At 39.4% G+C, this 12,467-nt stretch overlaps 1 protein-coding gene across 48 annotated transcripts in view; it reads right to left on the reverse strand.

The window, feature by feature from the left end:
* Positions 1-12,467, reverse strand: part of LOC127535257 (NACHT, LRR and PYD domains-containing protein 12-like) — a 76,166-nt gene that overhangs the window by 24,097 nt on the left and 39,602 nt on the right. The gene's annotated exons all lie outside the window — the stretch shown is intronic.

The raw sequence follows: 12,467 nt of genomic DNA on the forward strand, positions 1-12,467 counted from the left end.
ATTTTTCTGGCTATATGACTGGAGCTAAGCTATAAAAAGCTCTGAAATATTACAGAGATTATCTATCTGTCTGTCTGTCTGTCTGTCTGTCTGTCTGTCTGTCTGTCTGTCTCTATCTATCTATCTATCTACTATCTATCTATCTATCTATCTATCTATCTATCTATCTATCTATCTATCTATCTATCTATCTATCTATCTATCTATCTATCTATCTGTCTGTCTTTGCTTATGTTTCAACATATTCATGTTTATATGCACAATATGTCAATGTGTTTAAATGCACATGGGAAATAACAATGGTGATAGAAATGCAAATGATAAACAGCTGGGCCTCCAGGTAGGTCCATGGAGGAATTGCACACCTGCAGAGTTGACAAACACAGTCAGTGGTCAGATCAGGAGAGGTGAAGATGACATCTTTTATATCAGTTTTTCTCAAATATAAAATCACTAAATGAGTCCACTACAGATGTAACAAGGAAACTGTTAATAGAGAGGAAGCCCTGAAAGAAGCTTCACTTTGACCTCGAAGCAAATGAAAAGTTTGGAAGTTGGCACCTAAATGAAACCAGAGTGGTTGTTGCAGAAAATATCTGGGGTTGGATTAATAACAGACCAAGAGAATCAATGTCTAGTCAGGTGAGTCAGACATGGCGTCTGACTGTCTAATGCCTGGTGTCCAGCTGTGGATGCGTCTATTTGCTGGACAGTCCTGGGTGTTATGTTGATGTGTGTTTTGAAGCTGCTGTTACATTTTGTGATGTCTGCAGTGACAGTAACCAGCATCTGATCCCACACACACTCTGAGTTTATTTTCACTCATCTGTTCCAGATTCCATCAGGATAAAACTGGAATTTTAATTACAGGCTCAGAGACACGAACCGACCACAAAATTCAATTATCAGGGAAACCTCATTTCTGACTCCGAATCAAACCGTAGGATTTTAGTGGGACATGTCACCTGCTGTTTATCATCACAGAAATACAGCTCCAGTGCAGCCATTTCTCCATCTGAGTGACACACAGAGACCAATGCACGCTTTTATTATCCAACAGGCCAGACTATTGTAATGCTCTCCATCTGTTCCGGCCCAAAAAGTTATAAATCAGTTGCGTTTGATTCAGAACTTTGCTGCCTGACTAGAACCAGAAGGAGAAAACGCACAACACCTATTTTAAAGTCCTTCCATTAGGTGTCTGTCAGGTTCTGGACCTGAATCTTAAAGTGTTTTCACTTATCTTTAAAGCACTTTATGGTCACGGAGCAGCTGACATGTCTGTGTGAACCGCTGACCCTTTCAGTCTTTTAGTCATTTTAAAGTGCAGCCTTAAAGCCTACCTTTTTTAAGCTTGGCGGCTTTTTTTAATGGCCATTGTTTATTTTTCTTCATTTATTTAATTAATAATTTATTTTTAATTTTCAATCATTTTTCCCCAGATTGTTTTGTTAGTATTAAGTTTTATTCTCTTTGATTTTGAAAGTATTGTTTGTGATTTTATGCTAACTTTTTCACCAATTCAAAGAATGGATTGGATTGTTTCGCTTGTACCAAATCATACAAAAGCTGCTGCACACAAATAAGGTTTAGTTTTTCATGTTTAGTCTGTAATTGATCAGTTCTTGCCTGAATGAAAAATCCATAGACCATAGTGTGGATTCTCATGTATTTGATACAGATGTGAAGATTCTGGACGTGAACATTAACTGTGATGTGTCAGTGAATGTGTATTTCAAGTATTTAATAATTATCTTTGACAGTCAGAGGTTTCAATACTGATTAATCTGCAAGTTATTTTGGATTATTTGGCCATTAAATGAAGAAAAACAGCATCTGAAGGTCAATTCATGTCATTACAGATAGCAGCGCTGCTCCACCATCTCAAATTTTTTTTATTTGGGACCCAAAATTAAAGTTCTGGTTTTTTAAAAAAATCTGAATTTTAAAAATTTCATATGTTTCAGACCTGGGAATTTTGCATTTTCCTTACAAAGAAACATTTCAATCTGTGAAGGCCATATTTAGGGTTCAATTATCTCCAGAATTAACTCCTACAGCCATGAAATATGGCGAGGACACAAATAAATACATTTCCAGTGGATCCAAAATGATTGAATGGGTCCAGTAGGGGCCCATTTTTAATACTGGCTCTTGAAGATGGAAAAAAAAAAAGTGGCTTTGGGATTCCAGAAAGTCACTGTAAGCGTATGTTTGTCGGACATTTATTGTGATGCATGCTAAATTATCAGTTCCTGTTTAATGTTCATTTCAAGTCTATGGTAAAGAAATATTCAGTAATGCAAAATAAACCTTGTAGATTAAGTTTCAACATAAGAACAACGTGGAAACAGCTTGTAATGTTCCACATAAAAAGACAACATTTAGACCCCTATGAGCACCAGTTTTATGGTCTTACATCACCATTTTGTCAATATTGCAAAAAACAAAACAAAACTGGAACCATGTCTTGCCATACCTTCCACATATAAATTCTACTGATGTCAGAGGCTTCAAACTTGTCAACCAAAGACTCTGTTCGGGTTGTGTGAAGGAGCTCAAGTGCAGGAAATAACAGACGGAAGGTAAGATGTTTAAAGGAGATTTATTCTCAACTCAGAACTACAAATCCCAAGTAGGGGACTACAATCTCAAATTACTCAACTCAAAACTACAAATCCTATGTGGGGAACAACATTCACTATTCAGGAAGAAACGTCTCAAAATAACACAGCGCAGACTAGCGGATTGAAGGTCAAATAACCAGTACAGCTAATTACAAACTCCAAAGTTCTCGAGAAGGTTCTGATTCTTACGAAAGTCCAAAAAAGTCTAACTCTAATTAATCAAACAATAGTCTTAGCTTTCAACAACGAACAAATAATTCTAAGTTCCAAAACTTTACGCAAGCTAGGATGCTTGGACTGGGTTCCTGCGGTGGAGAGCAGCTTGGCGGCCCAATGGTTGGAGCGGCTGGAGAATGTTGCCAAAGGTAGTTGTACTGACGCCAGGCTTCAGGAGCTACACAGTCAAGTTTCCTCTCGTTGAAGACAGGCAGAGTGGTATGGTGGTGATCCAAGACGATAAACAGTTTGAAGCAGCTGGTCCAGGAAATGAGATAGAAGAGAGGAGAGGAGAATGGAGTTAGTTCAAGTTTTACTATTGATGGAGGTGAGAATGGCTGGCTGAGCGTCTTTACAGGTGGAGTTACAATCCAGCACTGAGGAGTGGGAGGAAGCTGCTTAAAAGGCCGAGCAGTTTGAATCTGATTGGATGACACCAGCTGCTTCAGCGTCACTTGATCACAATGATGAGACGAGGAACACCTGTTGCCACTCTAGACTGTCAAGCCACTCCTAGAAGGGAGAAAGATAGAGGGAGAGAAGCACATAGCAACACTAACTAGGACCAGCTGTAGCTGGCCTGACAGACTGTAGTTTAAGTAGAAAATATGAATACAGCCATATATACGCACTTATCGACAACTTTCTGAAGCCCCAATGCAACTCTTGTTTGAATAAAATATGGCCTCTGTTGGAGCTATTTAATCATTAAGATCTGTTGGAAACTATTCTGTCTGTGTCTTTACCAAATTTCAAGGCTGTGGGAGTTTTATTTCTTCAGATTTTGAGCCAGATCTTACTCTTGGGTTCCAGACAACAAATAACTAAATCATGAACAAAACGTACTTCCAGAAATGTTTGAAACTGAGTGACTACACTCTTTACAAGTACCTGCTCTGTTTCTCATCATATTCATGGTTTTAAATGTACATTCAGTTAACATTAATGTCAAACAGATGGAGTAGCAAATCCTCAGCAAGTCCAACATTTCATCCCCCAACAGAACTGTCGATTATTTTGATAATTTGCTCCTCATGTCAATACATTATCACTTTTAAAAGCTAGTAAATGTTTAGTTGCATCATGTCAGTGTAAGCGATGTCACCTCAGCAGAGAAAAGCATCGGGCTGTTTACAGCTCGACGTGTTCACTTGACTCTTCATTCCAGCTTTTTATTTTGGCTCCTTGAAGAACAGACAACACATGTGGCCCCACCTCAGCCCTCTCACTGCTTCTATTTTCAGCACAAACGAGGACACAAACAGTTTGTATTGTTAGCTGCTCTTTCCTGAGATACCGGAGCAGTCATGTGAAACAAAGTCACGTTTCTGTAATTAAGAAACAGATATCTAGAGCTGCAGACCGGTGTGAGCTTTACTAGAGATGATCCTTACTCAGTAATGTCAGAATGAAGCATTTAAAGCTCTTTCTGTTGTGTAGCTGCAGCTGGTTGGTGATCTTTCAGGTGAATATGAAGATGATCCTCTGAGGAAAAACACGTTTCATCACTCTGCAGTCATGAATGAAGATGAATTATTTGTCAGGTTGGTGCTTTGTCCTCATGGTCGGGCATCAGAGCCACTTTTAGAAGCCAGCTTGTATACTGGTGTGGCTGAAAAACTCTGCACACTGGACTAATATAAGAATATAACCAGACTTTCTAAGGTCATTATTCATCTGACAGCTTGAACGTTTCTGCCATAACATTGCTGATTTTTTATTTTATACTAATTTCTTTCTGCAGAGTAATTGTTTGTTACTGTTTGCTTTGAGCGCCACCGTGTGGTGTTTTTCTAAGGTTGAAGTGAGTTTTTGCACACAGTGCAGTATGTTCCACCCCATGCACTGTCTTATGATGTTTTTTTCTGTCTATAAATTTATTTAGATTTATTTTATTTTGTATGTAATCACGATTCTGCAATTTTAGAAAATGTAAAAAAGACCAAAAACAAGTAAAGATTCAACACACAGTAGCAGATTAAACCAGTGATTTTTTTCCAAGTTATTTTGAATTGTAAAAATTGTAAATTTAAATTTAAATTGTATTTGAGGTTTTGTTGTGTCTGTTTAGGTTGTTTTTGAGTCTTTTTTAGGCTGTTGTGCGTCCCTTTGAAGTTGTTTTGTGTCTATTAGGTTGCTTTGCATCCATTTTTAGTTATTTGCGTCTCTTTGAGTTTCTTTTTGGCTCTTTGTGTTTGTTTTGTAACACAAGTTACAGTTTTGTGTCTCTTTGAGGTTGCATCCATTTGAAGTTGTTTTGTGTCTATTTTACATTGTTTAGTGTCTCTGAAGTTGTTTTGCATCTCTTTAAGGTTATATTGTATCTCCTTTAGGTTGTTTTGTGTTTCTTTGAGGTTATTTTGAATCTCTTTGAGGATGTTTTGTGTGTCTTAGAGGTTATATTGTGTCTCTTTGAGTTTGTTTTGCATCTCCTCGATGCTGCTTTGTGCCTCTTTTAGGTTATTTTGTGTCTATTACGTTGTTTTGCATCCATTTTAAGTTGTTTTGCATCTCTTTGAGATTGTCTTGCATCTCTTTGAAACTGTGTTGCGTCTCTGAAGGTGTTTTACTTCTATTTAAGGTTGTCTTGATTCTCTTTAAGGTTGTTTTGTGTGTGAGTTAAAGGCTTTTTAGCTTCACTTTTAGGGTGCTTTGCGTTCTTCTGAAGCTATTTTTCATCTCTTCGATGTTGTTTTGTGTCTGCATGAGGCTTTTTTTGTCCCTTTGTGTTCCTTTAGGTTGTTTTGCATGTCTGTGAGGTCTTCTGGTATAAAAGCAAAAAGAAAAAGAGAAGTTCAATTGAACTTTAGACAGAATCGAACTGTTGTGTATCTGCAGTTTATCCTGTAAAGGGATATTATCTCTTGTTCCAGGCTTTCTCCATGTCCTGGACTTTTTTATGTGTGAACAGCTAGCTCAGTCTTTATGCATCATTCATACTTACAAAGTCAGAAATCCATTTTTATCTTCCTAAACAAAGCATTGCTCAGTTCTCAGCACAGACAGCTATAAAAGATGATGCAGTTTGAAGTGGAAAACATGCCAGATCTCAGCTGCACACTCTGAAATCCTGTCTTTCAAATAAATTATGTACAGCCCAATTCTCAGAACTGTCTTAATTTTTCATCATCCTAAATGTCAATCTGCTCCACAAAGTTTCTTGAAGTGAGTGTTAGTATCTTGCCGCAGAAACAATCAGATCACAGCACAAGAACTGAGAAAAAACACACATTATTTTGAAATATTTTTGAATCAGTTTGGTTACAAATGATTGTTGTTTTAAAATAATAGGGCTTTGCAGATTCAGTAGCACATTAAATTGACTTGATGAGCTGGAGATTTGTTTGCTGTATTGTTAGAAGCACTGGAAATATTCATACTCAACTAAGGAGAGTATTTTTCTTCCAGATGATGAAGAACTCTGGACAGACAAGTGGGTCAGAGGTGATTAAATGTGCAGGAGTCCATGAAGCTACGAAATATCAGTGTTGATGATTAGAAATGGCTGTCAGATTGTTTGGTGAAATCGTGCTGCTGCTTTTTTGTGTGCTTGTGAAGAATCTGATTTCAGACCGTATCAAAGACTTGACTGTAGCGACCTCCAGTGGTGACTGGCCAAACTGTGCTTCCTTATATTGTAGTTTTTTTTCTTAATATCTGGCATGAACTATCAGCCACTGCTGTATTCTGTGTTTGAACTATTTAACAAAAATGGTGCCACTGGTTCAACATGTATTGGGGACAGCTAATCTATTCCAAATTGTGACATTGCAATTAGCAAATCACAAAAGCTTCAATATCCAACTACAACTGTACAAGCTACAATGTGTGAGCTGCCACTTTTAAATTATAATGTAATGATTAGCAATAACTGCTGTAATATAATGCTGTTGTATTGGCTACAAAGTTGTTGCCTGTTGTTCAACATGTACATACAGCTCATGTATGCATGCTGTTGTTGGCTTGGCATGAACCCAGTTCAACTGTTTAAAAACCACACCTCGTATTTTACTACCCAAGATTTAAACCACAGATTCAAAGTTGTGCTTTGATGGTATCTCATGTGGCAGTTCTCCATGTTGTAAATGAGCTACACAGTGAATGAGAAGCAAAGTAGTATCTACCAGGAACAAATATCAATTAGATATAATTGTTTGTGAGCAGGGCTGCACAGTGGGCTAGTGGTTAGCACTTTGGCCTTGCAGCGAGAAGATCCCCGGTTCAAATCCCGGCCTGGGATCTTTCTGCATGGAGTTTGCATGTTCTCCCTGTACATGCGTGGGTTTTCTCCGGGTACTCCGGCTTCCTCCCACAGTCCAAAAACATGCTGAGGTTAATTGGTTACTCTAAATTGTCCGTAGGTGTGAATGTGAGTGTGATTGTGTGTCTGTATATGTAGCCCTGTGACAGACTGGTGACCTGTCCAGGGTGTCCCCTGCCTTCACCGAGTCAGCTGGGATAGACTCCAGCACCCCCCATGACCCTAGTGAGGATAAAGTGGTGGATAGAGAATGGATGGATGTTTGTGAGCATTTGATTAGATTTTCTTGCCCATACTGTCCCTTCAGAACTTCTCTATTTGATAAATATTCCAATTCATGACACACCTTTAAACTAGAATTCTTCTTCATTTGGTCTGAACACCAAAGCTCTAAGTCCGGCACTTGTTCTGATAATATTCTGCCCTTTTCTTGCTCATGTGTCTTTGGCAGGCCGAGTGCTGAAGTGGCTCAGTGTACTGCTGTGCCAGATGGTGGAGGTCTATGAATAATACATCATTAGTTTCAGCCAGACAGGTCCAAGCTGATCCGAGGTCAGCTGAATGACACAGGTGTGATTCACGCCGAGCGACTCGGGGTCGGCCACCCAGGGGTGAGCCGAGCTGACGTGATCATATGCAGACGCCATTTCTTTCTGCTGTTGGTGCTGCAAAGATGAGATTTCCAGTCTTACCGTACGTGGGTGGGGTCTTGCCATTTGACTACGGTAATCAGCGGAAAGAAATGCAGTAGGTTGGGGTTTGGCAGGGCTGAGAGGCTGAATCATGCTGACCAAACAAACAAGATGGAGCCTTAAAACCGCTCCTTCCATACAGCAGTGACAGGTTCGACAGGATTTTTCTGCACATGGGGAAAAACAGAAATATCAGGCTTTTTTTCTGCATTCATCTTTTCCTTAAACATAACAGAAAACATAGGCTCCAGCCCCCTCATGACCATAATGAGGATTGAGTGGTGCATAGATAATGGATGGATGGATGGATAACAGGAAACACAAAAAGACTCATTTTGTGTTGAGACAGTCTGAGATGATTGTAATAATGTGACTCACCAATAATGCCTTCTCCCATAACCTATTGCAGTCTTTCTTTCTCTCTGGCTTAATTTAGTTTATTATTAGGTTGGTAAGATGGCACTTTTGTATGTTTAAACACTGTGCTCAAACGTTTTTAAGTATTGTTTAACAGATATGTGTCTGAAGAAGGTGATTTAGGTCGACTTTATGAGATATTACAAGTAGAAGGATAAAACAACAATGCAAAACTGGCAAAAGGCTGATTTTTAACATCTGCCTGCATACTTTTTAAAAAACTTTATAGATGTGTCCAAAAGCATAAACCTTTCTTAGAAGCACATTTACCAAATTTGCTGCAAATCTGGAGTTTAGCTGAGAAGTTACAGAGACGGCAGAAATAATAAAACCTAGTCGCAACTCATTTGGTTTGTGTTAAATGTGATAAAAGAGACAGAAAGAGTGCAAAGAAACAAGTTATTCAGTTCTGATCTTGGAAAGTTGGTCCAAGAGAAGATACTTTTGGACCTGAAAACATTTCTGGTTTAGCTGTATATGTGAGTAAATATTAGTCCGAGGTGTTGTGCCTCGTCAAATATTTTAGATGGGGAACCCAGAAATTTGTTTTGAAAAGAAAATCTTCACTTTTCTTAACAATTCCTTGTTCAGTGTTGCTCTTAAATGCAGTAGTGAACAGGGAACGTAAGGATAAATAAGGTTTAAAAAATATTTCAGGCTTTTTTTCTTATAAACAGAAGATAAATGGCCTTAAAATACATATTGTATGCGCAGCTGAATTGAGCCGTTTTATTTGATTTTATCTGACCAAAACCTCAGCGTAGCCCTTTAGTAAACAAGGAAAAAAGTGATTTAGTTGTTTTGCGTAAAAGAAAAGCTGATGTTTTTTAGCAAATTGGATGGTTTTTTTTGGCAACTATGTGCTATTTTCTATTCAGAACACCAAGAAATTTGAAGATATGTGTTTTGTAACACCTAAACAATCACTAATAATTCCGTACTTTTATGTTATTATAAAGTGTTGAAAGTTTGGCTTAATTTGTAGCATTTCCTAAGCAGATTATCTCAAGTCTTCTTCTTCTATTGTCCATTTCATTTTTATCAAATGCAAAGCAGTTAAGAGAGCTGACATGGAAACTTGCATAAAACATTTCCATAGGCTTAAGATTTGCTTGCGGAGTCACTGTAAGACCTGAACCCTCTACAGGGAAGTAAATATGCAGACATCAAGCAGACTCATACTGGGATAGGAATTTATGACTGATTCAGTTCTATAACCTGGCAATAGCCAGATTAATAATTGTGTAGTACTTGATAGTACTCCACAATATCAATCTGGGACCGCTCCATGTAAATCCGTTCGGAGGAAAGAGGCACGGATTGGACAATGCAACAGTATGTCCCGCCTCTGACAGGTTTGTTTTTAGCCAATCGCGGGATCTTCACAACGAGCGGAGCCAATTGGTAGATTAAACTCTGACCAAAACCCGTAGGTAAAAAAGCACAAACATCTTTACCATCCAGAAATGTGCAAAGCGCCTCTCGTTGTTCTTCCTTCAAAGAAGCGATAGGAGATTCAGATAAAACTGACTTAATAGCAGCATCTACACGATCGTTGTCCTCCGTTGCCGTGTTTGTTTTGATCTACTGGCGCTTGGTGTCGTCTTCACACCCGGATATCCCGCCCCACACACGAATACTGCTGCGTGATTGGCCCGTGCCAACTTGGCTCTGTCCAAACAGTGAAAACGGGAGCGGTACAAGATGCTTTCTTGAGAGATTTGTGAACTCACAAATATCGCAAGAAATCAACTTGCTGGCAAGGTTGCCAGTTCTACAACTTGGACAAATTGCTGCCATTTCTTTCATTTTTTGGCATTTCTTTGCACCGTTATAGTACTATTTGTCTTTGTGAAGGTGTCTTAATGAATTTGTCACTTGAAGCTCTAGTACACAAACCAAAAGGATATTTTTTATTGTTACAATATTGTTATTGTTACAACAGATTACACAACTGAGCAAAAAAAAGAGAGAAAAGGCTACTGACAGTAAAAGCAAATAACATTCTTCATCTTGTAACAGCAACACTTGCAAGGATAGTATACATTAGACATTAAGTGAACTGTTGGTTCTTGTACTTCCTGGTTGAAGCAGAAATAGCAAAGTGTCCTGAGCAACCTCGACAAATTGTTGTCATAGCATTTCTAAAATACCAAGGCTTGTACTCTGAATCTATAGGCAGTGGTCCATGACTCAGCAACAGGGTCTTGGAGAAAGAGTTGAAACAAGTGCTCATTTCAGTAAGGATCTGAAGCAGACTTCCTGATACCGGATACCAAAGGCAACTCCACAGCTCTTGTAGAGTCAATAGTACTCTTTGTGCAGTGCATGGTTGACAGGAATGTTTTGACTAAGCAGTGCTTTACTAAGGTAGCCTAGCCGCGCTAAACCTATGTTTCTGAAGGCACAAGGGTCTAGGGCCGCTCGACAGGGAGGGAGGCGGGCTAAAAGGTTGTCTATCAAATCCCTCTGCAGCAATTGGGTAGGTATACAACCAATCAGCACAACGAATAGGCTGACGTAGTTCCTAGAGCGCCGGCGGATTGTGGCTAAGTCCCATTAGCTTCCCAACCAGCGGAGCCAACTGGTATATTAAGGATTTGCCATATCCTGTCAGCATAAGTCCAAAATACGCCTTTCTTCTCAGTGAAACACTTCAGTGCTGTCCTTTGTTTATCTTTCAGGTTGAATTTTAGCTTCAAATCTTTAAGGGCTGTGGCCAAAGCTGAGTCCAAAGATAACTGTTTATTGTGCGCCAGTTGTTTCTGTCAGAATCGTCACGCCTCTGTCGTCACTTAGTTATGCCCGCCTTCTGACTCTACACTTCATGGTGATTGGTCCGGCCAGTTTTAGGAGCATCCAGCCTCGAGCCTTATGGAGGGTAACTAGACCCACCCTGGCAGAGAATTAAATTCGTTGCCGTGGGTTGTCTAGCGCGGCTAGGCTATTACTAAGGGCTTTTTGCATCTTAAATCATACATCCTGTGCTTGTCTTGAAGCATCTTTGGTTAGCTGTGTGAGGGTCGAGCAGTCTCACTCACTAAAGTGCACATTTCTGAAGTTTATTGGGTCACATAAAGTCATCAAGATAAAGTATACTCAGGGAATGCGGAAGTAGACATATTTGGCACAGTAAGATAGATCTCCATTATAGTGTTAAACAACGACTGCTGAAAGCCCTTCTCTGTGATGAGATAAAGTAGCCTGAGGTTTGATACCATCAGTCCTTTGGTAGTACCTTTTTTCACCCCCCTCCCTTTCTTCAAATCAGCTTTTGTAGGTTTGTGTATCGATCAGCCAGAATTCATGACTCTTTTATAAGTGAAAGTTGCAGTCCACAGCCTTCTAATAGCTCCTCGAGGCCATTTACAGATTAGAGCTAAAGATTAATGCCACTATGGGACCATGATCAAAGTTCCTTCAACACGTGAACATAGTTTGCACAAAACACAAGATGAGGTTGGTGTGAATGGTGTTTGTTACGCAGGTATTAGGTATCTGCAGCTGGAGAATGAAAACAGGGGATTTTTGGACAGCGAGTGTATTTACATGATAGATAAGTTAAAGATTTCTACTTTCCCTTGGATGTATTCAGCAGTGCTCCCAATAAATACAGCAGGAAAAATACACAAAAAGAGAAACAAAAAAGTGCAATTTCAAAATCACATTTTTCCCCCCATAAATCACATAGGTGGGTTTGTGCGTTAATTTATCAACTTTCCTCTCGGACATTCAGCTGTGCATGGAGAGGTTTGCTTTTTCCTCTAGCCTGCATCCAAAACATTTCTAGAAAAATATTTGTATATTGCGTACATAATAGAGTGTAGTTTTGTAGAAATCCTCCTCAAACATCCTTAAACACAAAGACTTCAACGATGTACAAGTGCTTAAAATTACCTTCCTCAAGCTAAGAACCGATTCGAAGCTTGTAGTAAATAGCTGTGCACTTTTCCTCATTAAGAGTATTCTGTTGTGATTGTCTGGCCGTTCTGCCAAGTACGAAGTGTGTTGTAATGCTTTGGCGCCCATACGAGGCGGAAGATGTGGATGTCCGACTTATCACCGATGTGTTTGTCCCAGCAGTACTCAGGGGAGAGCAACTTGCTTGGTTTATGAATCCAAAAGTATTTGTTCAGATGACTCTCGTCGTGCCACAGAGCCTCCACGTCATTCAGTTTATCCTCCAGGATGTTCAGGTAGCAGGCATCCGCCAAATGCTTCACATTTTCCCATGTGCCTCCAAAGATGGCAGCG

Source organism: Acanthochromis polyacanthus, chromosome 8, assembly GCF_021347895.1.
Source record: "Acanthochromis polyacanthus isolate Apoly-LR-REF ecotype Palm Island chromosome 8, KAUST_Apoly_ChrSc, whole genome shotgun sequence".
Taxonomy (NCBI): domain Eukaryota; kingdom Metazoa; phylum Chordata; class Actinopteri; family Pomacentridae; genus Acanthochromis; species Acanthochromis polyacanthus.